Source organism: Taudactylus pleione, unplaced genomic scaffold, assembly GCF_031769625.1.
Source record: "Taudactylus pleione unplaced genomic scaffold, aTauple2 ptg000174l, whole genome shotgun sequence".
NCBI classification, from domain to species: domain Eukaryota; kingdom Metazoa; phylum Chordata; class Amphibia; order Anura; family Myobatrachidae; genus Taudactylus; species Taudactylus pleione.
This window is the reverse complement of record NW_028284576.1, coordinates 8162544-8190539: the sequence shown is the minus strand read 5'-3', so window position 1 is coordinate 8190539 and position 27996 is coordinate 8162544. Positions and strand designations below refer to the sequence as shown.

At 40.7% G+C, this 27996-nt stretch overlaps 11 non-coding genes across 11 annotated transcripts; all 11 read left to right on the top strand.

The window, feature by feature from the left end:
* Positions 1-677: 677 nt before the first annotated feature.
* On the top strand, positions 678-749 carry TRNAE-CUC (transfer RNA glutamic acid (anticodon CUC)). Its single transcript has one exon. It is a non-coding gene; the product is annotated as a tRNA-Glu (tRNA).
* Positions 750-1276: 527 nt separating this feature from the next.
* TRNAE-CUC (transfer RNA glutamic acid (anticodon CUC)) lies at positions 1277-1348 on the top strand. Its single transcript has one exon. It is a non-coding gene; the product is annotated as a tRNA-Glu (tRNA).
* Positions 1349-2192: 844 nt separating this feature from the next.
* On the top strand, positions 2193-2264 carry TRNAE-CUC (transfer RNA glutamic acid (anticodon CUC)). The gene has a single exon. It is a non-coding gene; the product is annotated as a tRNA-Glu (tRNA).
* Positions 2265-2508: 244 nt separating this feature from the next.
* Positions 2509-2580, top strand: TRNAE-CUC (transfer RNA glutamic acid (anticodon CUC)). Its single transcript has one exon. It is a non-coding gene; the product is annotated as a tRNA-Glu (tRNA).
* Positions 2581-5820: 3240 nt separating this feature from the next.
* Positions 5821-5892, top strand: TRNAE-CUC (transfer RNA glutamic acid (anticodon CUC)). The gene has a single exon. It is a non-coding gene; the product is annotated as a tRNA-Glu (tRNA).
* Positions 5893-13686: 7794 nt separating this feature from the next.
* On the top strand, positions 13687-13758 carry TRNAE-CUC (transfer RNA glutamic acid (anticodon CUC)). Its single transcript has one exon. It is a non-coding gene; the product is annotated as a tRNA-Glu (tRNA).
* A 2962-nt stretch (positions 13759-16720) lies between these two features.
* On the top strand, positions 16721-16792 carry TRNAE-CUC (transfer RNA glutamic acid (anticodon CUC)). The gene has a single exon. It is a non-coding gene; the product is annotated as a tRNA-Glu (tRNA).
* Positions 16793-17636: 844 nt separating this feature from the next.
* Positions 17637-17708, top strand: TRNAE-CUC (transfer RNA glutamic acid (anticodon CUC)). The gene has a single exon. It is a non-coding gene; the product is annotated as a tRNA-Glu (tRNA).
* Positions 17709-20671: 2963 nt separating this feature from the next.
* Positions 20672-20743, top strand: TRNAE-CUC (transfer RNA glutamic acid (anticodon CUC)). Its single transcript has one exon. It is a non-coding gene; the product is annotated as a tRNA-Glu (tRNA).
* A 1443-nt stretch (positions 20744-22186) lies between these two features.
* TRNAE-CUC (transfer RNA glutamic acid (anticodon CUC)) lies at positions 22187-22258 on the top strand. The gene has a single exon. It is a non-coding gene; the product is annotated as a tRNA-Glu (tRNA).
* Positions 22259-25257: 2999 nt separating this feature from the next.
* TRNAE-CUC (transfer RNA glutamic acid (anticodon CUC)) lies at positions 25258-25329 on the top strand. The gene has a single exon. It is a non-coding gene; the product is annotated as a tRNA-Glu (tRNA).
* The last annotated feature ends 2667 nt before the right edge of the window (positions 25330-27996 follow it).

The following is a 27996-nucleotide window of genomic DNA, read 5'->3' as shown; positions in this document are numbered from 1 at the left end:
CTCCCTCACATTCCATTGCTTTGGACTTCATTCAGGAAACTTCCTTTTCTTTCATGGAGTGTCAAACTAAACCATCCCTCCCTGGTCGTCTAGTGGCTAGGATTCGGCGCTCTCACCGCCGCCGCCCGGGTTCGATTCCTGGTCAGGGCAAGTGAGGTCCTCGGAATATTTTTGCCAAAAACACCAACCTTTCAAAGAAATGATGCACTTTCAGTTCAGCGCATCATTTCTAATACTTGAGCAACAGTGAGATGTCAAAACAGGCAATGGAAATTGAAAACAAAGAGTCAGCTATCTTCCTTTCTTAGTGAATATTTTTCAGTTAGCTACTAAAAGACTTGTGCTCTTGTACAAAAGTATTTTTTTCATCAGAACCAATTAGACCTTATTTGATATCTGAATCATTAATGTCTTCTTTCTTTAGCACCAGAACAATTTATCATGGAGCCAGGGACTCTCAAAGTCTAGCTCCTCAAAATAATTTTTTCGTGCCAGTACTATACATCCATCAGGTAAAGCTGCTGTGTGGTGTAATTTAAGACTGCTGTGCACAACCATTTTTACTCTCCTTCCTTCTAAAACTGATTCCTAGTAGCCCACTCCCTCACATTCCATTGCTTTGGACTTCATTCAGGAAACTTCCTTTTCTTTCATGGAGTGTCAAACTAAACCATCCCTCCCTGGTGGTCTAGTGGCTAGGATTCGGCGCTCTCACCGGCGCGGCCCGGGTTCGATTCCCGGTCAGGGAAAGTGAGGTCCTCGGAATGTTTTTGCCAAAAACACCAACCTTTCAAAGAAATGATGCACTTTCAGTTCAGCGCATCATTTCTAATACTTGAGCAACAGTTAGATGTCAAAACAGACAATGGAAATTGATAACAAAGAGTCAGCTATCTTCCTTTCTTAGTGAATATTTTTCAGTTACCTACTAAAAGACTTGTGCTCTTGTACAAAAGTATTTTTTTCATCAGAACCAATTAGACCATATTTGATATCTGAATCATTAATGTCTTCTTTCTTTAGCACGAGAACAATTTATCATGGAGCCAGGGACACTCAACGTCTAGCTCCTCAAAATAATTTTTTTGTGCCAGTACTATACATCCATCAGGTAAAGCTGCTGTGTGGTGTAATTTAAGACTGCTATGCACAACCATTTTTACTCTCCTTCCTTCTAAAACTGATTCCTAGTAGCCCACTCCCTCACATTCCATTGCTTTGGACTTCATTCAGGAAACTTCCTTTTCTTTCATGGAGTGTCAAACTAAACCATCCCTCCCTGGTGGTCTAGTGGCTAGGATTCGGCGCTCTCACCGCCGCGGCCCGGGTTCGATTCCTGGTCAGGGAAAGTGAGTTCCTCGGAATATTTTGGCCAAAAACTCCAACCTTTCAAAGAAATGATGCACTTTCAGTTCAGCGCATCATTTCTAATTCTTGAGCAACAGTGAGATGTCAAAACAGGCAATGGAAATTGAAAACAAACAGTAAGCTATCTTCCTTTCTTAGTGAATATTTTTCAGTTAGCTACTAAAAGACTTGTGCTCTTGTACAAAAGTATTTTTTTTGACATGGAGTGTCAAACTAAACCATCCCTCCCTGGTGGTCTAGTGGCTAGGATTTGGCGCTCTCACCGCCGCAGTCCGGGTTCGATTCCCGGTCAGGGAAAGTGAGGTCCTCGGAATGTTTTTGCCAAAAACACCAACCTTTCAAAGAAATGATGCACTTTCAGTTCAGCGCATCATTTCTAATACTTGAGCAACAGTGAGATGTCAAAACAGACAATGGAAATTGATAACAAAGAGTCAGCTATCTTCCTTTCTTAGTGAATATTTTTCAGTTACCTACTAAAAGACTTGTGCTCTTGTACAAAAGTATTTTTTTCATCAGAACCAATTAGACCATATTTGATATCTGAATCATTAATGTCTTCTTTCTTTAGCACGAGAACAATTTATCATGGAGCCAGGGACACTCAACGTCTAGCTCCTCAAAATAATTTTTTTGTGCCAGTACTATACATCCATCAGGTAAAGCTGCTGTGTGGTGTAATTTAAGACTGCTATGCACAGCCATTTTTACTCTCCTTCCTTCTAAAACTGATTCCTAGTAGCCCACTCCCTCACATTCCATTGCTTTGGACTTCATTCAGGAAACTTCCTTTTCTTTCATGGAGTGTCAAACTAAACCATCCCTCCCTGGTGGTCTAGTGGCTAGGATTCGGCGCTCTCACCGCCGCGGCCCGGGTTCGATTCCCGGTCAGGGAAAGTGAGTTCCTCAGAAAATTTTGGCCAAAACACCAACCTTTCAAAGAAATGATGCACTTTCAGTTCAGCGCATCATTTCTAATTCTTGAGCAACAGTGAGATGTCAAAACAGGCAATGGAAATTGAAAACAAAGAGTAAGCTATCTTCCTTTCTTAGTGAATATTTTTCAGTTAGCTACTAAAAGACTTGTGCTCTTGTACAAAAGTATTTTTTTTGACATGGAGTGTCAAACTAAACCATCCCTCCCTGGTGGTCTAGTGGCTAGGATTTGGCGCTCTCACCGCCGCGGTCCGGGTTCGATTCCCGGTCAGGGAAAGTGAGGTCCTCGGAATGTTTTTGCCAAAAACACCAACCTTTCAAAGAAATGATGCACTTTCAGTTCAGCGCATCATTTCTAATACTTGAGCAACAGTGAGATGTCAAAACAGACAATGGAAATTGATAACAAAGAGTCAGCTATCTTCCTTTCTTAGTGAATATTTTTCAGTTACCTACTAAAAGACTTGTGCTCTTGTACAAAAGTATTTTTTTCATCAGAACCAATTAGACCATATTTGATATCTGAATCATTAGTGTCTTCTTTCTTTAGCACGAGAACAATTTATCATGGAGCCAGGGACACTCAACGTCTAGCTCCTCAAAATAATTTTTTTGTGCCAGTACTATACATCCATCAGGTAAAGCTGCTGTGTGGTGTAATTTAAGACTGCTATGCACAGCCATTTTTACTCTCCTTCCTTCTAAAACTGATTCCTAGTAGCCCACTCCCTCACATTCCATTGCTTTGGACTTCATTCAGGAAACTTCCTTTTCTTTCATGGAGTGTCAAACTAAACCATCCCTCCCTGGTGGTCTAGTGGCTAGGATTCGGCGCTCTCACCGCCGCCACCCGGGTTCGATTCCTGGTCAGGGCAAGTGAGGTCCTCTGAATATTTTTGCCAAAAACACCAACCTTTCAAAGAAATGATGCACTTTCAGTTCAGCGCATCATTTCTAATACTTGAGCAACAGTGAGATGTCAAAACAGGCAATGGAAATTGAAAACAAAGAGTCAGCTATCTTCCTTTCTTAGTGAATATTTTTCAGTTAGCTACTAAAAGACTTGTGCTCTTGTACAAAAGTATTTTTTTCATCAGAACCAATTAGACCTTATTTGATATCTGAATCATTAATGTCTTCTTTCTTTAGCACCAGAACAATTTATCATGGAGCCAGGGACTCTCAACGTCTAGCTCCTCAAAATAATTTTTTCGTGCCAGTACTATACATCCATCAGGTAAAGCTGCTGTGTGGTGTAATTTAAGACTGCTGTGCACAACCATTTTTACTCTCCTTCCTTCTAAAACTGATTCCTAGTAGCCCACTCCCTCACATTTCATTGCTTTGGACTTCATTCAGGAAACTTCCTTTTCTTTCATGGAGTGTCAAACTAAACCATCCCTCCCTGGTGGTCTAGTGGCTAGGATTCGGCGCTCTCACCGCCGCGGTCCGGGTTCGATTCCCGGTCATGGAAAGTGAGGTCCTCAGAATGTTTTTGCCAAAAACACCAACCTTTCAAAGAAATGATGCACTTTCAGTTCAGCGCATCATTTCTAATACTTGAGCAACAGTGAGATGTCAAAACAGACAATGGAAATTGATAACAAAGAGTCAGCTATCTTCCTTTCTTAGTGAATATTTTTCAGTTACCTACTAAAAGACTTGTGCTCTTGTACAAAAGTATTTTTTTCATCAGAACCAATTAGACCATATTTGATATCTGAATCATTAATGTCTTCTTTCTTTAGCACGAGAACAATTTATCATGGAGCCAGGGACACTCAACGTCTAGCTCCTCAAAATAATTTTTTTGTGCCAGTACTATACATCCATCAGATAAAGCTGCTGTGTGGTGTAATTTAAGACTGATATGCACAGCCATTTTTACTCTCCTTCCTTCTAAAACTGATTCCTAGTAGCCCACTCCCTCACATTCCATTGCTTTGGACTTCATTCAGGAAACTTCCTTTTCTTTCATGGAGTGTCAAACTAAACCATCCCTCCCTGGTGGTCTAGTGGCTAGGATTCGGCGCTCTCACCGCCGCCGCACGGGTTTGATTCCTGGTCAGGGCAAGTGAGGTCCTCTGAATATTTTTGCCAAAAACACCAACCTTTCAAAGAAATGATGCACTTTCAGTTCAGCGCATCATTTCTAATACTTGAGCAACAGTGAGATGTCAAAACAGGCAATGGAAATTGAAAACAAAGAGTCAGCTATCTTCCTTTCTTAGTGAATATTTTTCAGTTAGCTACTAAAAGACTTGTGCTCTTGTACAAAAGTATTTTTTTCATCAGAACCAATTAGACCATATTTGATATCTGAGTCATTAATGTCTTCTTTCTTTAGCACCAGAACAATTTATCATGGAGCCAGGGACTCTCAACGTCTAGCTCCTCAAAATAATTTTTTCGTGCCAGTACTATACATCCATCAGGTAAAGCTGCTGTGTGGTGTAATTTAAGACTGCTGTGCACAACCATTTTTACTCTCCTTCCTTCTAAAACTGATTCCTAGTAGCCCACTCCCTCACATTCCATTGCTTTGGACTTCATTCAGGAAACTTCCTTTTCTTTCATGGAGTGTCAAACTAAACCATCCCTCCCTGGTGGTCTAGTGGCTAGGATTCGGCGCTCTCACCGCCGCCGCCCGGGTTCGATTCCTGGTCAGGGAAAGTGAGGTCCTCTGAATATTTTTGCCAAAAACACCAACCTTTCAAAGAAATGATGCACTTTCAGTTCAGCGCATCATTTCTAATACTTGAGCAACAGTGAGATGTCAAAACAGGCAATGGAAATTGAAAACAAAGAGTCAGCTATCTTCCTTTCTTAGTGAATATTTTTCAGTTAGCTACTAAAAGACTTGTGCTCTTGTACAAAAGTATTTTTTTTGACATGGAGTGTCAAACTAAACCATCCCTCCCTGGTGGTCTACTGGCTAGGATTCGGCGCTCTCACCGCCGCGGCCCGGGTTCGATTCCCGGTCAGGGAAAGTGAGGTCCTTGGAATATTTTTGCCAAAAACACCAACCTTTCAAAGAAATGATGCACTTTCAGTTCAGCGCATTATTTCTAATACTTGAGCAACAGTGAGTTGTCAAAACAGACAATGGAAATTGATAACAAAGAGTCAGCTATCTTCCTTTCTTAGTGAATATTTTTCAGTTAGCTACTAAAAGACTTGTGCTCTTGTACAAAAGTATTTTTTTCATCAGAACCAATTAGACCTTATTTGATATCTGAGTCATTAATGTCTTCTTTCTTTAGCACCAGAACAATTTATCATGGAGCCAGGGACTCTCAACGTCTAGCTCCTCAAAATAATTTTTTCGTGCCAGTACTATACATCCATCAGGTAAAGCTGCTGTGTGGTGTAATTTAAGACTGCTGTGCACAACCATTTTTACTCTCCTTCCTTCTAAAACTGATTCCTAGTAGCCCACTCCCTCACATTCCATTGCTTTGGACTTCATTCAGGAAACTTCCTTTTCTTTCATGGAGTGTCAAACTAAACCATCCCTCCCTGGTGGTCTAGTGGCTAGGATTCGGCGCTCTCACCGGCGCGGCCCGGGTTCGATTCCCGGTCAGGGAAAGTGAGTTCCTCGGAAAATTTTGGCCAAAAACTCCAACCTTTCAAAGAAATGATGCACTTTCAGTTCAGCGCATCATTTCTAATACTTGAGCAACAGTGAGATGTCAAAACAGGCAATGGAAATTGAAAACAAAGAGTAAGCTATCTTCCTTTCTTAGTGAATATTTTTCAGTTAGCTACTAAAAGACTTGTGCTCTTGTACAAAAGTATTTTTTTTGACATGGAGTGTCAAACTAAACCATCCCTCCCTGGTGGTCTAGTGGCTAGGATTCGGCGCTCTCACCGCCGCGGTCCGGGTTCGATTCCCGGTCATGGAAAGTGAGGTCCTCGGAATGTTTTTGCCAAAAACACCAACCTTTCAAAGAAATGATGCACTTTCAGTTCAGCGCATCATTTCTAATACTTGAGCAACAGTGAGATGTCAAAACAGACAATGGAAATTGATAACAAAGAGTCACCTATCTTCCTTTCTTAGTGAATATTTTTCAGTTACCTACTAAAAGACTTGTGCTCTTGTACAAAAGTATTTTTTTCATCAGAACCAATTAGACCATATTTGATATCTGAATCATTAATGTCTTCTTTCTTTAGCACGAGAACAATTTATCATGGAGCCAGGGACACTCAACGTCTAGCTCCTCAAAATAATTTTTTTGTGCCAGTACTATACATCCATCAGGTAAAGTTGCTGTGTGGTGTAATTTAAGACTGCTATGCACAGCCATTTTTACTCTCCTTCCTTCTAAAACTGATTCCTAGTAGCCCACTCCCTCACATTCCATTGCTTTGGACTTCATTCAGGAAACTTCCTTTTCTTTCATGGAGTGTCAAACTAAACCATCCCTCCCTGGTTGTCTAGTGGCTAGGATTCGGCGCTCTCACCGCCGCCGCCCGGGTTCGATTCCTGGTCAGGGCAAGTGAGGTCCTCTGAATATTTTTGCCAAAAACACCAACCTTTCAAAGAAATGATGCACTTTCAGTTCAGCGCATCATTTCTAATACTTGAGCAACAGTGAGATGTCAAAACAGGCAATGGAAATTGAAAACAAAGAGTCAGCTATCTTCCTTTCTTAGTGAATATTTTTCAGTTAGCTACTAAAAGACTTGTGCTCTTGTACAAAAGTATTTTTTTCATCAGAACCAATTAGACCATATTTGATATCTGAGTCATTAATGTCTTCTTTCTATAGCACCAGAACAATTTATCATGGAGCCAGGGACTCTCAACGTCTAGCTCCTCAAAATAATTTTTTCGTGCCAGTACTATACATCCATCAGGTAAAGCTGCTGTGTGGTGTAATTTAAGACTGCTGTGCACAACCATTTTTACTCTCCTTCCTTCTAAAACTGATTCCTAGTAGCCCACTCCCTCACATTCCATTGCTTTGGACTTCATTCAGGAAACTTCCTTTTCTTTCATGGAGTGTCAAACTAAACCATCCCTCCCTGTTGGTCTAGTGGCTAGAATTCGGCGCTCTCACCGCCGCGGCCCGGGTTCAATTCCCGGTCAGGGAAAGTGAGGTCCTCGGAATGTTTTTGCCAAAAACACCAACCTTTCAAAGAAATGATGCACTTTCAGTTCAGCGCATCATTTCTAATACTTGAGCAACAGTGAGATGTCAAAACAGACAATGGAAATTGATAACAAAGAGTCAGCTATCTTCCTTTCTTAGTGAATATTTTTCAGTTAGCTACTAAAAGACTTGTGCTCTTGTACAAAAGTATTTTTTTCATCAGAACCAATTAGACCATATTTCATATCTGAATCATTAATGTCTTCTTTCTTTAGCACGAGAACAATTTATCATGGAGCCAGGGACTCTCAACGTCTAGCTCCTCAAAATAATTTTTTCGTGCCAGTACTATACATCCATCAGGTAAAGCTGCTGTGTGGTGTAATTTAAGACTGCTGTGCACAACCATTTTTACTCTCCTTCCTTCTAAAACTGATTCCTAGTAGCCCACTCCCTCACATTCCATTGCTTTGGACTTCATTCAGGAAACTTCCTTTTCTTTCATGGAGTGTCAAACTAAACCATCCCTCCCTGGTGGTCTAGTGGCTAGGATTCGGCGCTCTCACCGCCGCGGTCCGGGTTCGATTCCCGGTCATGGAAAGTGAGGTCCTCAGAATGTTTTTGCCAAAAACACCAACCTTTCAAAGAAATGATGCACTTTCAGTTCAGCGCATCATTTCTAATACTTGAGCAACAGTGAGATGTCAAAACAGACAATGGAAATTGATAACAAAGAGTCAGCTATCTTCCTTTCTTAGTGAATATTTTTCAGCTACCTACTAAAAGACTTGTGCTCTTGTACAAAAGTATTTTTTTCATCAGAACCAATTAGACCATATTTGATATCTGAATCATTAATGTCTTCTTTCTTTAGCACGAGAACAATTTATCATGGAGCCAGGGACACTCAACGTCTAGCTCCTCAAAATAATTTTTTTGTGCCAGTACTATACATCCATCAGGTAAAGCTGCTGTGTGGTGTAATTTAAGACTGCTATGCACAGCCATTTTTACTCTCCTTCCTTCTAAAACTGATTCCTAGTAGCCCACTCCCTCACATTCCATTGCTTTGGACTTCATTCAGGAAACTTCCTTTTCTTTCATGGAGTGTCAAACTAAACCATCCCTCCCTGGTGGTCTAGTGGCTAGGATTCGGCGCTCTCACCGCCGCCGCCCGGGTTCGATTCCTGGTCAGGGCAAGTGAGGTCCTCTGAATATTTTTGCCAAAAACACCAACCTTTCAAAGAAATGATGCACTTTCAGTTCAGCGCATCATTTCTAATACTTGAGCAACAGTGAGATGTCAAAACAGGCAATGGAAATTGAAAACAAAGAGTCAGCTATCTTCCTTTCTTAGTGAATATTTTTCAGTTAGCTACTAAAAGACTTGTGCTCTTGTACAAAAGTATTTTTTTCATCAGAACCAATTAGACCATATTTGATATCTGAGTCATTAATGTCTTCTTTCTTTAGCACCAGAACAATTTATCATGGAGCCAGGGACTCTCAACGTCTAGCTCCTCAAAATAATTTTTTCGTGCCAGTACTATACATCCATCAGGTAAAGCTGATGTGTGGTGTAATTTAAGACTGCTGTGCACAACCATTTTTACTCTCCTTCCTTCTAAAACTGATTCCTAGTAGCCCACTCCCTCACATTCCATTGCTTTGGACTTCATTCAGGAAACTTCCTTTTCTTTCATGGAGTGTCAAACTAAACCATCCCTCCCTGTTGGTCTAGTGGCTAGGATCCGGCGCTCTCACCGCCGCGGCCCGTGTTCAATTCCCGGTCAGGGAAAGTGAGGTCCTCGGAATGTTTTTGCCAAAAACACCAACCTTTCAAAGAAATGATGCACTTTCAGTTCAGCGCATCATTTCTAATACTTGAGCAACAGTGAGATGTCAAAACAGACAATGGAAATTGATAACAAAGAGTCAGCTATCTTCCTTTCTTAGTGAATATTTTTCAGTTAGCTACTAAAAGACTTGTGCTCTTGTACAAAAGTATTTTTTTCATCAGAACCAATTAGACCATATTTCATATCTGAATCATTAATGTCTTCTTTCTTTAGCACGAGAACAATTTATCATGGAGCCAGGGACACTCAACGTCTAGCTCCTCAAAATAATTTTTTTGTGCCAGTACTATACATCCATCAGGTAAAGCTGCTGTGTGGTGTAATTTAAGACTGCTATGCACAACCATTTTTACTCTCCTTCCTTCTAAAACTGATTCCTAGTAGCCCACTCCCTCACATTCCATTGCTTTGGACTTCATTCAGGAAACTTCCTTTTCTTTCATGGAGTGTCAAACTAAACCATCCCTCCCTGGTGGTCTAGTGGCTAGGATTCGGCGCTCTCACCGCCGCCGCCTGGGTTCGATTCCTGGTCAGGGAAAGTGAGGTCCTCTGAATATTTTTGCCAAAAACACCAACCTTTCAAAGAAATGATGCACTTTCAGTTCAGCGCATCATTTCTAATACTTGAGCAACAGTGAGATGTCAAAACAGGCAATGGAAATTGAAAACAAAGAGTCAGCTATCTTCCTTTCTTAGTGAATATTTTTCAGTTAGCTACTAAAAGACTTGTGCTCTTGTACAAAAGTATTTTTTTTGACATGGAGTGTCAAACTAAACCATCCCTCCCTGGTGGTCTACTGGCTAGGATTTGGCGCTCTCACCGCCGCGGCCCAGGTTCGATTCCCGGTCAGGGAAAGTGAGGTCCTTGGAATATTTTTGCCAAAAACACCAACCTTTCAAAGAAATGATGCACTTTCAGTTCAGCGCATTATTTCTAATACTTGAGCAACAGTGAGTTGTCAAAACAGACAATGGAAATTGATAACAAAGAGTCAGCTATCTTCCTTTCTTAGTGAATATTTTTCAGTTAGCTACTAAAAGACTTGTGCTCTTGTACAAAAGTATTTTTTTCATCAGAACCAATTAGACCTTATTTGATATCTGAATCATTAATGTCTTCTTTCCTTAGCACCAGAACAATTTATCATGGAGCCAGGGACTCTCAACGTCTAGCTCCTCAAAATAATTTTTTTGTGCCAGTACTATACATCCATCAGGTAAAGCTGCTGTGTGGTGTAATTTAAGACTGCTGTGCACAACCATTTTTACTCTCCTTCCTTCTAAAACTGATTCCTAGTAGCCCACTCCCTCACATTCCATTGCTTTGGACTTCATTCAGGAAACTTCCTTTTCTTTCATGGAGTGTCAAACTAAACCATCCCTCCCTGGTGGTCTAGTGGCTAGGATTCGGTGCTCTCACCGCCGCGGCCCGGGTTCGGTTCGATTCCCGGTCAGGGAAAGTGAGGTCCTTGGAATATTTTTGCCAAAAACACCAACCTTTCAAAGAAATGATGCACTTTCAGTTCAGCGCATTATTTCTAATACTTGAGCAACAGTGAGTTGTCAAAACAGACAATGGAAATTGATAACAAAGAGTCAGCTATCTTCCTTTCTTAGTGAATATTTTTCAGTTAGCTACTAAAAGACTTGTGCTCTTGTACAAAAGTATTTTTTTTTACATGGAGTGTCAAACTAAACCATCCCTCCCTGGTGGTCTACTGGCTAGGATTCAGCGCTCTCACCGCCGCGGCCCAGGTTCTATTCCCGGTCAGGGAAAGTGAGGTCCTTGGAATATTTTTGCCAAAAACACCAACCTTTCAAAGAAATGATGCACTTTCAGTTCAGCGCATCATTTCTAATACTTGAGCAACAGTGAGTTGTCAAAACAGACAATGGAAATTGATAACAAAGAGTCAGCTATCTTCCTTTCTTAGTGAATATTTTTCAGTTAGCTACTAAAAGACTTGTGCTCTTGTACAAAAGTATTTTTTTCATCAGAACCAATTAGACTTTATTTGATATCTGAATCATTAATGTCTTCTTTCTTTAGCACCAGAACAATTTATCATGGAGCCAGGGACTCTCAACGTCTAGCTCCTCAAAATAATTTTTTCGTGCCAGTACTATACATCCATCAGGTAAAGCTACTGTGTGGTGTAATTTAAGACTGCTATGCACAACCATTTTTACTCTCCTTCCTTCTAAAACTGATTCCTAGTAGCCCACTCCCTCACATTCCATTGCTTTGGACTTCATTCAGGAAACTTCCTTTTCTTTCATGGAGTGTCAAACTAAACCATCCCTCCCTGGTGGTCTAGTGGCTAGGATTCAGCGCTCTCACCGCTGCGGCCTGGGTTCGATTCCTGGTCAGGGAAAGTGAGGTCCTCTGAATATTTTTGCCAAAAACACCAACCTTTCAAAGAAATGATGCACTTTCAGTTCAGCGCATCATTTCTAATACTTGAGCAACAGTGAGTTGTCAAAACAGACAATGGAAATTGATAACAAAGAGTCAGCTATCTTCCTTTCTTAGTGAATATTTTTCAGTTAGCTACTAAAAGACTTGTGCTCTTGTACAAAAGTATTTTTTTCATCAGAACCAATTAGACCATATTTGATATCTGAGTCATTAATGTCTTCTTTCTTTAGCACGAGAACAATTTATCATGGAGCCAGGGACACTCAACGTCTAGCTCCTCAAAATAATTTTTTTGTGCCAGTACTATACATCCATCAGGTAAAGCTGCTGTGTGGTGTAATTTAAGACTGCTATGCACAACCATTTTTACTCTCCTTCCTTCTAAAACTGATTCCTAGTAGCCCACTCCCTCACATTCCATTGCTTTGGACTTCATTCAGGAAACTTCCTTTTCTTTCATGGAGTGTCAAACTAAACCATCCCTCCCTGGTGGTCTAGTGGCTAGGATTCGGCGCTCTCACCGCCGCCGCCCGGGTTCGATTCCTGGTCAGGGAAAGTGAGGTCCTCTGAATATTTTTGCCAAAAACACCAACCTTTCAAAGAAATGATGCACTTTCAGTTCAGCGCATCATTTCTAATACTTGAGCAACAGTGAGATGTCAAAACAGGCAATGGAAATTGAAAACAAAGAGTCAGCTATCTTCCTTTCTTAGTGAATATTTTTCAGTTAGCTACTAAAAGACTTGTGCTCTTGTACAAAAGTATTTTTTTGACATGGAGTGTCAAACTAAACCATCCCTCCCTGGTGGTCTACTGGCTAGGATTCGGCGCTCTCACCGCCGCGGCCCGGGTTCGATTCCCGGTCAGGGAAAGTGAGGTCCTTGGAATATTTTTGCCAAAAACACCAACCTTTCAAAGAAATGATGCACTTTCAGTTCAGCGCATTATTTCTAATACTTGAGCAACAGTGAGTTGTCAAAACAGACAATGGAAATTGATAACAAAGAGTCAGCTATCTTCCTTTCTTAGTGAATATTTTTCAGTTAGCTACTAAAAGACTTGTGCTCTTGTACAAAAGTATTTTTTTCATCAGAACCAATTAGACCTTATTTGATATCTGAATCATTAATGTCTTCTTTCTTTAGCACCAGAACAATTTATCATGGAGCCAGGGACTCTCAACGTCTAGCTCCTCAAAATAATTTTTTTGTGCCAGTACTATACATCCATCAGGTAAAGCTGCTGTGTGGTGTAATTTAAGACTGCTGTGCACAACCATTTTTACTCTCCTTCCTTCTAAAACTGATTCCTAGTAGCCCACTCCCTCACATTCCATTGCTTTGGACTTCATTCAGGAAACTTCCTTTTCTTTCATGGAGTGTCAAACTAAACCATCCCTCCCTGGTGGTCTAGTGGCTAGGATTCGGCGCTCTCACCGCCGCGGCCCGGGTTCGGTTCGATTCCCAGTCAGGGAAAGTGAGGTCCTTGGAATATTTTTGCCAAAAACACCAACCTTTCAAAGAAATGATGCACTTTCAGTTCAGCGCATTATTTCTAATACTTGAGCAACAGTGAGTTGTCAAAACAGACAATGGAAATTGATAACAAAGAGTCAGCTATCTTCCTTTCTTAGTGAATATTTTTCAGTTAGCTACTAAAAGACTTGTGCTCTTGTACAAAAGTATTTTTTTCATCAGAACCAATTAGACCTTATTTGATATCTGAATCATTAATGTCTTCTTTCTTTAGCACCAGAACAATTTATCATGGAGCCAGGGACTCTCAACGTCTAGCTCCTCAAAATAATTTTTTTGTGCCAGTACTATACATCCATCAGGTAAAGCTGCTGTGTGGTGTAATTTAAGACTGCTGTGCACAACCATTTTTACTCTCCTTCCTTCTAAAACTGATTCCTAGTAGCCCACTCCCTCACATTCCATTGCTTTGGACTTCATTCAGGAAACTTCCTTTTCTTTCATGGAGTGTCAAACTAAGCCATCCCTCCCTGGTGGTCTAGTGGCTAGGATTCGGCGCTCTCACCGCCGCGGCCAGGGTTCGATTCCCGGTCAGGGAAAGTGAGGTCCTCGGAATATTTTTGCCAAAAACACCAACCTTTCAAAGAAATGATGCACTTTCAGTTCAGCGCATCATTTCTAATACTTGAGCAACAGTGAGTTGTCAAAACAGACAATGGAAATTGATAACAAAGAGTCAGCTATCTTCCTTTCTTAGTGAATATTTTTCAGTTAGCTACTAAAAGACTTGTGCTCTTGTACAAAAGTATTTTTTTTTACATGGAGTGTCAAACTAAACCATCCCTCCCTGGTGGTCTACTGGCTAGGATTCAGCGCTCTCACCGCCGCGGCCCAGGTTCTATTCCCGGTCAGGGAAAGTGAGGTCCTTGGAATATTTTTGCCAAAAACACCAACCTTTCAAAGAAATGATGCACTTTCAGTTCAGCGCATCATTTCTAATACTTGAGCAACAGTGAGTTGTCAAAACAGACAATGGAAATTGATAACAAAGAGTCAGCTATCTTCCTTTCTTAGTGAATATTTTTCAGTTAGCTACTAAAAGACTTGTGCTCTTGTACAAAAGTATTTTTTTCATCAGAACCAATTAGACTTTATTTGATATCTGAATCATTAATGTCTTCTTTCTTTAGCACCAGAACAATTTATCATGGAGCCAGGGACTCTCAACGTCTAGCTCCTCAAAATAATTTTTTCGTGCCAGTACTATACATCCATCAGGTAAAGCTACTGTGTGGTGTAATTTAAGACTGCTATGCACAACCATTTTTACTCTCCTTCCTTCTAAAACTGATTCCTAGTAGCCCACTCCCTCACATTCCATTGCTTTGGACTTCATTCAGGAAACTTCCTTTTCTTTCATGGAGTGTCAAACTAAACCATCCCTCCCTGGTGGTCTAGTGGCTAGGATTCAGCGCTCTCACCGCTGCAGCCTGGGTTCGATTCCTGGTCAGGGAAAGTGAGGTCCTCTGAATATTTTTGCCAAAAACACCAACCTTTCAAAGAAATGATGCACTTTCAGTTCAGCGCATCATTTCTAATACTTGAGCAACAGTGAGTTGTCAAAACAGACAATGGAAATTGATAACAAAGAGTCAGCTATCTTCCTTTCTTAGTGAATATTTTTCAGTTAGCTACTAAAAGACTTGTGCTCTTGTACAAAAGTATTTTTTTCATCAGAACCAATTAGACCATATTTGATATCTGAGTCATTAATGTCTTCTTTCTTTAGCACGAGAACAATTTATCATGGAGCCAGGGACACTCAACGTCTAGCTCCTCAAAATAATTTTTTTGTGCCAGTACTATACATCCATCAGGTAAAGCTGCTGTGTGGTGTAATTTAAGACTGCTATGCACAACCATTTTTACTCTCCTTCCTTCTAAAACTGATTCCTAGTAGCCCACTCCCTCACATTCCATTGCTTTGGACTTCATTCAGGAAACTTCCTTTTCTTTCATGGAGTGTCAAACTAAACCATCCCTCCCTGGTGGTCTAGTGGCTAGGATTCGGCGCTCTCACCGCCACCGCCCGGGTTCGATTCCTGGTCAGGGAAAGTGAGGTCCTCTGAATATTTTTGCCAAAAACACCAACCTTTCAAAGAAATGATGCACTTTCAGTTCAGCGCATCATTTCTAATACTTGAGCAACAGTGAGATGTCAAAACAGGCAATGGAAATTGAAAACAAAGAGTCAGCTATCTTCCTTTCTTAGTGAATATTTTTCAGTTAGCTACTAAAAGACTTGTGCTCTTGTACAAAAGTATTTTTTTGACATGGAGTGTCAAACTAAACCATCCCTCCCTGGTGGTCTACTGGCTAGGATTCGGAGCTCTCACCGCCGCGGCCCGGGTTCGATTCCCGGTCAGGGAAAGTGAGGTCCTTGGAATATTTTTGCCAAAAACACCAACCTTTCAAAGAAATGATGCACTTTCAGTTCAGCGCATTATTTCTAATACTTGAGCAACAGTGAGTTGTCAAAACAGACAATGGAAATTGATAACAAAGAGTCAGCTATCTTCCTTTCTTAGTGAATATTTTTCAGTTAGCTACTAAAAGACTTGTGCTCTTGTACAAAAGTATTTTTTTCATCAGAACCAATTAGACCTTATTTGATATCTGAATCATTAATGTCTTCTTTCTTTAGCACCAGAAGAATTTATCATGGAGCCAGGGACTCTCAACGTCTAGCTCCTCAAAATAATTTTTTTGTGCCAGTACTATACATCCATCAGGTAAAGCTGCTGTGTGGTGTAATTTAAGACTGCTGTGCACAACCATTTTTACTCTCCTTCCTTCTAAAACTGATTCCTAGTAGCCCACTCCCTCACATTCCATTGCTTTGGACTTCATTCAGGAAACTTCCTTTTCTTTCATGGAGTGTCAAACTAAACCATCCCTCCCTGGTGGTCTAGTGGCTAGGATTCGGCGCTCTCACCGCCGCGGCCCGGGTTCGGTTCGATTCCCGGTCAGGGAAAGTGAGGTCCTTGGAATATTTTTGCCAAAAACACCAACCTTTCAAAGAAATGATGCACTTTCAGTTCAGCGCATTATTTCTAATACTTGAGCAACAGTGAGTTGTCAAAACAGACAATGGAAATTGATAACAAAGAGTCAGCTATCTTCCTTTCTTAGTGAATATTTTTCAGTTAGCTACTAAAAGACTTGTGCTCTTGTACAAAAGTATTTTTTTCATCAGAACCAATTAGACCTTATTTGATATCTGAATCATTAATGTCTTCTTTCTTTAGCACCAGAACAATTTATCATGGAGCCAGGGACTCTCAACGTCTAGCTCCTCAAAATAATTTTTTTGTGCCAGTACTATACATCCATCAGGTAAAGCTGCTGTGTGGTGTAATTTAAGACTGCTGTGCACAACCATTTTTACTCTCCTTCCTTCTAAAACTGATTCCTAGTAGCCCACTCCCTCACATTCCATTGCTTTGGACTTCATTCAGGAAACTTCCTTTTCTTTCATGGAGTGTCAAACTAAACCATCCCTCCCTGGTGGTCTAGTGGCTAGGATTCGGCGCTCTCACCGCCGCGGCCCGGGTTCGATTCCCGGTCAGGGAAAGTGAGGTCCTCGGAATATTTTTGCCAAAAACACCAACCTTTCAAAGAAATGATGCACTTTCAGTTCAGCGCATCATTTCTAATACTTGAGCAACAGTGAGTTGTCAAAACAGACAATGGAAATTGATAACAAAGAGTCAGCTATCTTCCTTTCTTAGTGAATATTTTTCAGTTAGCTACTAAAAGACTTGTGCTCTTGTACAAAAGTATTTTTTTTTACATGGAGTGTCAAACTAAACCATCCCTCCCTGGTGGTCTACTGACTAGGATTCAGCGCTCTCACCGCCGCGGCCCAGGTTCTATTCCCGGTCAGGGAAAGTGAGGTCCTTGGAATATTTTTGCCAAAAACACCAACCTTTCAAAGAAATGATGCACTTTCAGTTCAGCGCATCATTTCTAATACTTGAGCAACAGTGAGTTGTCAAAACAGACAATGGAAATTGATAACAAAGAGTCAGCTATCTTCCTTTCTTAGTGAATATTTTTCAGTTAGCTACTAAAAGACTTGTGCTCTTGTACAAAAGTATTTTTTTCATCAGAACCAATTAGACTTTATTTGATATCTGAATCATTAATGTCTTCTTTCTTTAGCACCAGAACAATTTATCATGGAGCCAGGGACTCTCAACGTCTAGCTCCTCAAAATAATTTTTTCGTGCCAGTACTATACATCCATCAGGTAAAGCTGCTGTGTGGTGTAATTTAAGACTGCTGTGCACAACCATTTTTACTCTCCTTCCTTCTAAAACTGATTCCTAGTAGCCCACTCCCTCACATTCCATTGCTTTGGACTTCATTCAGGAAACTTCCTTTTCTTTCATGGAGTGTCAAACTAAACCATCCCTCCCTGGTGGTCTAGTGGCTAGGATTCGGCGCTCTCACCGCCGCGGCCCGGGTTCGATTCCCGGTCAGGGAAAGTGAGGTCCTCGGAATATTTTTGCCAAAAACACCAACCTTTCAAAGAAATGATGCACTTTCAGTTCAGCGCATCATTTCTAATACTTGAGCAACAGTGAGTTGTCAAAACAGACAATGGAAATTGATAACAAAGAGTCAGCTATCTTCCTTTCTTAGTGAATATTTTTCAGTTAGCTACTAAAAGACTTGTGCTCTTGTACAAAAGTATTTTTTTTTACATGGAGTGTCAAACTAAACCATCCCTCCCTGGTGGTCTACTGGCTAGGATTCAGCGCTCTCACCGCCGCGGCCCAGGTTCTATTCCCGGTCAGGGAAAGTGAGGTCCTTGGAATATTTTTGCCAAAAACACCAACCTTTCAAAGAAATGATGCACTTTCAGTTCAGCGCATCATTTCTAATACTTGAGCAACAGTGAGTTGTCAAAACAGACAATGGAAATTGATAACAAAGAGTCAGCTATCTTCCTTTCTTAGTGAATATTTTTCAGTTAGCTACTAAAAGACTTGTGCTCTTGTACAAAAGTATTTTTTTCATCAGAACCAATTAGACTTTATTTGATATCTGAATCATTAATGTCTTCTTTCTTTAGCACCAGAACAATTTATCATGGAGCCAGGGACTCTCAACGTCTAGCTCCTCAAAATAATTTTTTCGTGCCAGTACTATACATCCATCAGGTAAAGCTACTGTGTGGTGTAATTTAAGACTGCTATGCACAACCATTTTTACTCTCCTTCCTTCTAAAACTGATTCCTAGTAGCCCACTCCCTCACATTCCATTGCTTTGGACTTCATTCAGGAAACTTCCTTTTCTTTCATGGAGTGTCAAACTAAACCATCCCTCCCTGGTGGTCTAGTGGCTAGGATTCAGCGCTCTCACCGCTGCGGCCTGGGTTCGATTCCTGGTCAGGGAAAGTGAGGTCCTCTGAATATTTTTGCCAAAAACACCAACCTTTCAAAGAAATGATGCACTTTCAGTTCAGCGCATCATTTCTAATACTTGAGCAACAGTGAGTTGTCAAAACAGACAATGGAAATTGATAACAAAGAGTCAGCTATCTTCCTTTCTTAGTGAATATTTTTCAGTTAGCTACTAAAAGACTTGTGCTCTTGTACAAAAGTATTTTTTTCATCAGAACCAATTAGACCATATTTGATATCTGAGTCATTAATGTCTTCTTTCTTTAGCACGAGAACAATTTATCATGGAGCCAGGGACACTCAACGTCTAGCTCCTCAAAATAATTTTTTTGTGCCAGTACTATACATCCATCAGGTAAAGCTGCTGTGTGGTGTAATTTAAGACTGCTATGCACAACCATTTTTACTCTCCTTCCTTCTAAAACTGATTCCTAGTAGCCCACTCCCTCACATTCCATTGCTTTGGACTTCATTCAGGAAACTTCCTTTTCTTTCATGGAGTGTCAAACTAAACCATCCCTCCCTGGTGGTCTAGTGGCTAGGATTCGGCGCTCTCACCGCCGCCGCCCGGGTTCGATTCCTGGTCAGGGAAAGTGAGGTCCTCTGAATATTTTTGCCAAAAACACCAACCTTTCAAAGAAATGATGCACTTTCAGTTCAGCGCATCATTTCTAATACTTGAGCAACAGTGAGTTGTCAAAACAGACAATGGAAATTGATAACAAAGAGTCAGCTATCTTCCTTTCTTAGTGAATATTTTTCAGTTAGCTACTAAAAGACTTGTGCTCTTGTACAAAAGTATTTTTTTTGACATGGAGTGTCAAACTAAACCATCCCTCCCTGGTGGTCTACTGGCTAGGATTCGGCGCTCTCACCGCCGCGGCCCGGGTTCTATTCCCGGTCAGGGAAAGTGAGGTCCTTGGAATATTTTTGCCAAAAACACCAACCTTTCAAAGAAATGATGCACTTTCAGTTCAGCGCATTATTTCTAATACTTGAGCAACAGTGAGTTGTCAAAACAGACAATGGAAATTGATAACAAAGAGTCAGCTATCTTCCTTTCTTAGTGAATATTTTTCAGTTAGCTACTAAAAGACTTGTGCTCTTGTACAAAAGTATTTTTTTCATCAGAACCAATTAGACCTTATTTGATATCTGAATCATTAATGTCTTCTTTCTTTAGCACCAGAACAATTTATCATGGAGCCAGGGACTCTCAACGTCTAGCTCCTCAAAATAATTTTTTTGTGCCAGTACTATACATCCATCAGGTAAAGCTGCTGTGTGGTGTAATTTAAGACTGCTGTGCACAACCATTTTTACTCTCCTTCCTTCTAAAACTGATTCCTAGTAGCCCACTCCCTCACATTCCATTGCTTTGGACTTCATTCAGGAAACTTCCTTTTCTTTCATGGAGTGTCAAACTAAACCATCCCTCCCTGGTGGTCTAGTGGCTAGGATTCGGCGCTCTCACCGCCGCGGCCCGGGTTCGGTTTGATTCCCGGTCAGGGAAAGTGAGGTCCTTGGAATATTTTTGCCAAAAACACCAACCTTTCAAAGAAATGATGCACTTTCAGTTCAGCGCATTATTTCTAATACTTGAGCAACAGTGAGTTGTCAAAACAGACAATGGAAATTGATAACAAAGAGTCAGCTATCTTCCTTTCTTAGTGAATATTTTTCAGTTAGCTACTAAAAGACTTGTGCTCTTGTACAAAAGTATTTTTTTCATCAGAACCAATTAGACCTTATTTGATATCTGAATCATTAATGTCTTCTTTCTTTAGCACCAGAACAATTTATCATGGAGCCAGGGACTCTCAACGTCTAGCTCCTCAAAATAATTTTTTTGTGCCAGTACTATACATCCATCAGGTAAAGCTGCTGTGTGGTGTAATTTAAGACTGCTGTGCACAACCATTTTTACTCTCCTTCCTTCTAAAACTGATTCCTAGTAGCCCACTCCCTCACATTCCATTGCTTTGGACTTCATTCAGGAAACTTCCTTTTCTTTCATGGAGTGTCAAACTAAACCATCCCTCCCTGGTGGTCTAGTGGCTAGGATTCGGCGCTCTCACCGCCGCGGCCCGGGTTCGATTCCCGGTCAGGGAAAGTGAGGTCCTCGGAATATTTTTGCCAAAAACACCAACCTTTCAAAGAAATGATGCACTTTCAGTTCAGCGCATCATTTCTAATACTTGAGTAACAGTGAGTTGTCAAAACAGACAATGGAAATTGATAACAAAGAGTCAGCTATCTTCCTTTCTTAGTGAATATTTTTCAGTTAGCTACTAAAAGACTTGTGCTCTTGTACAAAAGTATTTTTTTTTACATGGAGTGTCAAACTAAACCATCTCTCCCTGGTGGTCTACTGGCTAGGATTCAGCGCTCTCACCGCCGCGGCCCAGGTTCTATTCCCGGTCAGGGAAAGTGAGGTCCTTGGAATATTTTTGCCAAAAACACCAACCTTTCAAAGAAATGATGCACTTTCAGTTCAGCGCATCATTTCTAATACTTGAGCAACAGTGAGTTGTCAAAACAGACAATGGAAATTGATAACAAAGAGTCAGCTATCTTCCTTTCTTAGTGAATATTTTTCAGTTAGCTACTAAAAGACTTGTGCTCTTGTACAAAAGTATTTTTTTCATCAGAACCAATTAGACCATATTTCATATCTGAATCATTAATGTCTTCTTTCTTTAGCACGAGAACAATTTATCATGGAGCCAGGGACACTCAACGTCTAGCTCCTCAAAATAATTTTTTTGTGCCAGTACTATACATCCATCAGGTAAAGCTGCTGTGTGGTGTAATTTAAGACTGCTATGCACAACCATTTTTACTCTCCTTCCTTCTAAAACTGATTCCTAGTAGCCCACTCCCTCACATTCCATTGCTTTGGACTTCATTCAGGAAACTTCCTTTTCTTTCATGGAGTGTCAAACTAAACCATCCCTCCCTGGTGGTCTAGTGGCTAGGATTCGGCGCTCTCACCGCCACCGCCCGGGTTCGATTCCTGGTCAGGGAAAGTGAGGTCCTCTGAATATTTTTGCCAAAAACACCAACCTTTCAAAGAAATGATGCACTTTCAGTTCAGCGCATCATTTCTAATACTTGAGCAACAGTGAGTTGTCAAAACAGACAATGGAAATTGATAACAAAGAGTCAGCTATCTTCCTTTCTTAGTGAATATTTTTCAGTTAGCTACTAAAAGACTTGTGCTCTTGTACAAAAGTATTTTTTTCATCAGAACCAATTAGACCATATTTGATATCTGAGTCATTAATGTCTTCTTTCTTTAGCACGAGAACAATTTATCATGGAGCCAGGGACACTCAACGTCTAGCTCCTCAAAATAATTTTTTTGTGCCAGTACTATACATCCATCAGGTAAAGCTGCTGTGTGGTGTAATTTAAGACTGCTATGCACAACCATTTTTACTCTCCTTCCTTCTAAAACTGATTCCTAGTAGCCCACTCCCTCACATTCCATTGCTTTGGACTTCATTCAGGAAACTTCCTTTTCTTTCATGGAGTGTCAAACTAAACCATCCCTCCCTGGTGGTCTAGTGGCTAGGATTCGGCGCTCTCACCGCCGCGGCCCGGGTTCGATTCCCGGTCAGGGAAAGTGAGGTCCTCGGAATATTTTTGCCAAAAACACCAACCTTTCAAAGAAATGATGCACTTTCAGTTCAGCGCATCATTTCTAATACTTGAGTAACAGTGAGTTGTCAAAACAGACAATGGAAATTGATAACAAAGAGTCAGCTATCTTCCTTTCTTAGTGAATATTTTTCAGTTAGCTACTAAAAGACTTGTGCTCTTGTACAAAAGTATTTTTTTTTACATGGAGTGTCAAACTAAACCATCTCTCCCTGGTGGTCTACTGGCTAGGATTCAGCGCTCTCACCGCCGCGGCCCAGGTTCTATTCCCGGTCAGGGAAAGTGAGGTCCTTGGAATATTTTTGCCAAAAACACCAACCTTTCAAAGAAATGATGCACTTTCAGTTCAGCGCATCATTTCTAATACTTGAGCAACAGTGAGTTGTCAAAACAGACAATGGAAATTGATAACAAAGAGTCAGCTATCTTCCTTTCTTAGTGAATATTTTTCAGTTAGCTACTAAAAGACTTGTGCTCTTGTACAAAAGTATTTTTTTCATCAGAACCAATTAGACCATATTTCATATCTGAATCATTAATGTCTTCTTTCTTTAGCACGAGAACAATTTATCATGGAGCCAGGGACACTCAACGTCTAGCTCCTCAAAATAATTTTTTTGTGCCAGTACTATACATCCATCAGGTAAAGCTGCTGTGTGGTGTAATTTAAGACTGCTATGCACAACCATTTTTACTCTCCTTCCTTCTAAAACTGATTCCTAGTAGCCCACTCCCTCACATTCCATTGCTTTGGACTTCATTCAGGAAACTTCCTTTTCTTTCATGGAGTGTCAAACTAAACCATCCCTCCCTGGTGGTCTAGTGGCTAGGATTCGGCGCTCTCACCGCCGCCGCCCGGGTTCGATTCCTGGTCAGGGAAAGTGAGGTCCTCTGAATATTTTTGCCAAAAACACCAACCTTTCAAAGAAATGATGCACTTTCAGTTCAGCGCATCATTTCTAATACTTGAGCAACAGTGAGATGTCAAAACAGGCAATGGAAATTGAAAACAAAGAGTCAGCTATCTTCCTTTCTTAGTGAATATTTTTCAGTTAGCTACTAAAAGACTTGTGCTCTTGTACAAAAGTATTTTTTTTGACATGGAGTGTCAAACTAAACCATCCCTCCCTGGTGGTCTACTGGCTAGGATTCGGCGCTCTCACCGCCGCGGCCCGGGTTCGATTCCCGGTCAGGGAAAGTGAGGTCCTTGGAATATTTTTGCCAAAAACACCAACCTTTCAAAGAAATGATGCACTTTCAGTTCAGCGCATTATTTCTAATACTTGAGCAACAGTGAGTTGTCAAAACAGACAATGGAAATTGATAACAAAGAGTCAGCTATCTTCCTTTCTTAGTGAATATTTTTCAGTTAGCTACTAAAAGACTTGTGCTCTTGTACAAAAGTATTTTTTTCATCAGAACCAATTAGACCTTATTTGATATCTGAATCATTAATGTCTTCTTTCTTTAGCACCAGAACAATTTATCATGGAGCCAGGGACTCTCAACGTCTAGCTCCTCAAAATAATTTTTTTGTGCCAGTACTATACATCCATCAGGTAAAGCTGCTGTGTGGTGTAATTTAAGACTGCTGTGCACAACCATTTTTACTCTCCTTCCTTCTAAAACTGATTCCTAGTAGCCCACTCCCTCACATTCCATTGCTTTGGACTTCATTCAGGAAACTTCCTTTTCTTTCATGGAGTGTCAAACTAAACCATCCCTCCCTGGTGGTCTAGTGGCTAGGATTCGGCGCTCTCACCGCCGCGGCCCGGGTTCGGTTCGATTCCCGGTCAGGGAAAGTGAGGTCCTCGGCAAATATTTTTGCCAAAAACACCAACCTTTCAAAGAAATGATGCACTTTCAGTTCAGCGCATCATTTCTAATACTTGAGTAACAGTGAGTTGTCAAAACAGACAATGGAAATTGATAACAAAGAGTCAGCTATCTTCCTTTCTTAGTGAATATTTTTCAGTTAGCTACTAAAAGACTTGTGCTCTTGTACAAAAGTATTTTTTTTTACATGGAGTGTCAAACTAAACCATCTCTCCCTGGTGGTCTACTGGCTAGGATTCAGCGCTCTCACCGCCGCGGCCCAGGTTCTATTCCCGGTCAGGGAAAGTGAGGTCCTTGGAATATTTTTGCCAAAAACACCAACCTTTCAAAGAAATGATGCACTTTCAGTTCAGCGCATCATTTCTAATACTTGAGCAACAGTGAGTTGTCAAAACAGACAATGGAAATTGATAACAAAGAGTCAGCTATCTTCCTTTCTTAGTGAATATTTTTCAGTTAGCTACAAAAGACTTGTGCTCTTGTACAAAAGTATTTTTTTCATCAGAACCAATTAGACTTTATTTGATATCTGAATCATTAATGTCTTCTTTCTTTAGCACCAGAACAATTTATCATGGAGCCAGGGACTCTCAACGTCTAGCTCCTCAAAATAATTTTTTCGTGCCAGTACTATACATCCATCAGGTAAAGCTACTGTGTGGTGTAATTTAAGACTGCTATGCACAACCATTTTTACTCTCCTTCCTTCTAAAACTGATTCCTAGTAGCCCACTCCCTCACATTCCATTGCTTTGGACTTCATTCAGGAAACTTCCTTTTCTTTCATGGAGTGTCAAACTAAACCATCCCTCCCTGGTGGTCTAGTGGCTAGGATTCGGCGCTCTCACCGCTGCGGCCTGGGTTCGATTCCTTGTCAGGGAAAGTGAGGTCCTCTGAATATTTTTGCCAAAAACACCAACCTTTCAAAGAAATGATGCACTTTCAGTTCAGCGCATCATTTCTAATACTTGAGCAACAGTGAGTTGTCAAAACAGACAATGGAAATTGATAACAAAGAGTCAGCTATCTTCCTTTCTTAGTGAATATTTTTCAGTTAGCTACTAAAAGACTTGTGCTCTTGTACAAAAGTATTTTTTTTGACATGGAGTGTCAAACTAAACCCTCCCTCCCTGGTGGTCTAGTGGCTAGGATTCGGCGCTCTCACCGCCGCGGTCCGGGTTCGATTCCCGGTCAGGGAAAGTGAGGTCCTCGGAATGTTTTTGCCAAAAACACCAACCTTTCAAAGAAATGATGCACTTTCAGTTCAGCGCATCATTTCTAATACTTGAGCAACAGTGAGATGTCAAAACAGACAATGGAAATTGATAACAAAGAGTCAGCTATCTTCCTTTCTTAGTGAATATTTTTCAGTTACCTACTAAAAGACTTGTGCTCTTGTACAAAAGTATTTTTTTCATCAGAACCAATTAGACCATATTTGATATCTGAATCATTAATGTCTTCTTTCTTTAGCACGAGAACAATTTATCATGGAGCCAGGGACACTCAACGTCTAGCTCCTCAAAATAATTTTTTTGTGCCAGTACTATACATCCATCAGGTAAAGCTGCTGTGTGGTGTAATTTAAGACTGCTAAGCACAGCCATTTTTACTCTCCTTCCTTCTAAAACTGATTCCTAGTAGCCCACTCCCTCACATTCCATTGCTTTGGACTTCATTCAGGAAACTTCCTTTTCTTTCATGGAGTGTCAAACTAAACCATCCCTCCCTGGTGGTCTAGTGGCTAGGATTCGGCGCTCTCGCCGCCGCCGCCCGGGTTCGATTCCTGGTCAGGGCAAGTGAGGTCCTCTGAATATTTTTCCCAAAAACACCAACCTTTCAAAGAAATGATGCACTTTCAGTTCAGCGCATCATTTCTAATACTTGAGCAACAGTGAGATGTCAAAACAGGCAATGGAAATTGAAAACAAAGAGTCAGCTATCTTCCTTTCTTAGTGAATATTTTTCAATTAGCTACTAAAAGACTTGTGCTCTTGTACAAAAGTATTTTTTTCATCAGAACCAATTAGACCATATTTGATATCTGAGTCATTAATGTCTTCTTTCTTTAGCACCAGAACAATTTATCATGGAGCCAGGGACTCTCAACGTCTAGCTCCTCAAAATAATTTTTTCGTGCCAGTACTATACATCCATCAGGTAAAGCTGCTGTGTGGTGTAATTTAAGACTGCTGTGCACAACCATTTTTACTCTCCTTCCTTCTAAAACTGATTCCTAGTAGCCCACTCCCTCACATTCCATTGCTTTGGACTTCATTCAGGAAACTTCCTTTTCTTTCATGGAGTGTCAAACTAAACCATCCCTCCCTGGTTGTCTAGTGGCTTGGATTCGGCGCTCTCACCGCCGCGGCCCTGGTTCAATTCCCGGTCAGGGAAAGTGAGGTCCTCGGAATGTTTTTGCCAAAAACACCAACCTTTCAAAGAAATGATGCACTTTCAGTTCAGCGCATCATTTCTAATACTTGAGCAACAGTGAGATGTCAAAACAGACAATGGAAATTGATAACAAAGAGTCAGCTATCTTCCTTTCTTAGTGAATATTTTTCAGTTAGCTACTAAAAGACTTGTGCTCTTGTACAAAAGTATTTTTTTCATCAGAACCAATTAGACCATATTTGATATCTGAATCATTAATGTCTTCTTTCTTTAGCACGAGAACAATTTATCATGGAGCCAGGGACACTCAACGTCTAGCTCCTCAAAATAATTTTTTTGTGCCAGTTCTATACATCCATCAGGTAAAGCTGCTGTGTGGTGTAATTTAAGACTGCTATGCACAACCATTTTTACTCTCCTTCCTTCTAAAACTGATTCCTAGTAGCCCACTCCCTCACATTCCATTGCTTTGGACTTCATTCAGGAAACTTCCTTTTCTTTCATGGAGTGTCAAACTAAACCATCCCTCCCTGGTGGTCTAGTGGCTAGGATTCGGCGCTCTCACCGCCGCGGCACGGGTTTGATTCCCGGTCAGGGAAAGTGAGTTCCTCGGAAAATTTTGGCCAAAAACTCCAACCTTTCAAAGAAATGATGCACTTTCAGTTCAGCGCATCATTTCTAATACTTGAGCAACAGTGAGATGTCAAAACAGGCAATGGAAATTGAAAACAAAGAGTAAGCTATCTTCCTTTCTTAGTGAATATTTTTCAGTTAGCTACTAAAAGACTTGTGCTCTTGTACAAAAGTATTTTTTTTGACATGGAGTGTCAAACTAAACCATCCCTCCCTGGTGGTCTACTGGCTAGGATTCGGCGCTCTCACCGCCGCGGCCCGGGTTCGATTCCCGGTCAGGAAAAGTGAGGTCCTTGGAATATTTTTTGCCAAAAACACCAACCTTTCAAAGAAATGATGCACTTTCAGTTCAGCGCATTATTTCTAATACTTGAGCAACAGTGAGTTGTCAAAACAGACAATGGAAATTGATAACAAAGAGTCAGCTATCTTCCTTTCTTAGTGAATATTTTTCAGTTAGCTACTAAAAGACTTGTGCTCTTGTACAAAAGTATTTTTTTCATCAGAACCAATTAGACCTTATTTGATATCTGAATCATTAATGTCTTCTTTCTTTAGCACCAGAACAATTTATCATGGAGCCAGGGACTCTCAACGTCTAGCTCCTCAAAATAATTTTTTCGTGCCAGTACTATACATCCATCAGGTAAAGCTGCTGTGTGGTGTAATTTAAGACTGCTGTGCACAACCATTTTTACTCTCCTTCCTTCTAAAACTGATTCCTAGTAGCCCACTCCCTCACATTCCATTGCTTTGGACTTCATTCAGGAAACTTCCTTTTCTTTCATGGAGTGTCAAACTAAACCATCCCTCCCTGGTGGTCTACTGGCTAGGAT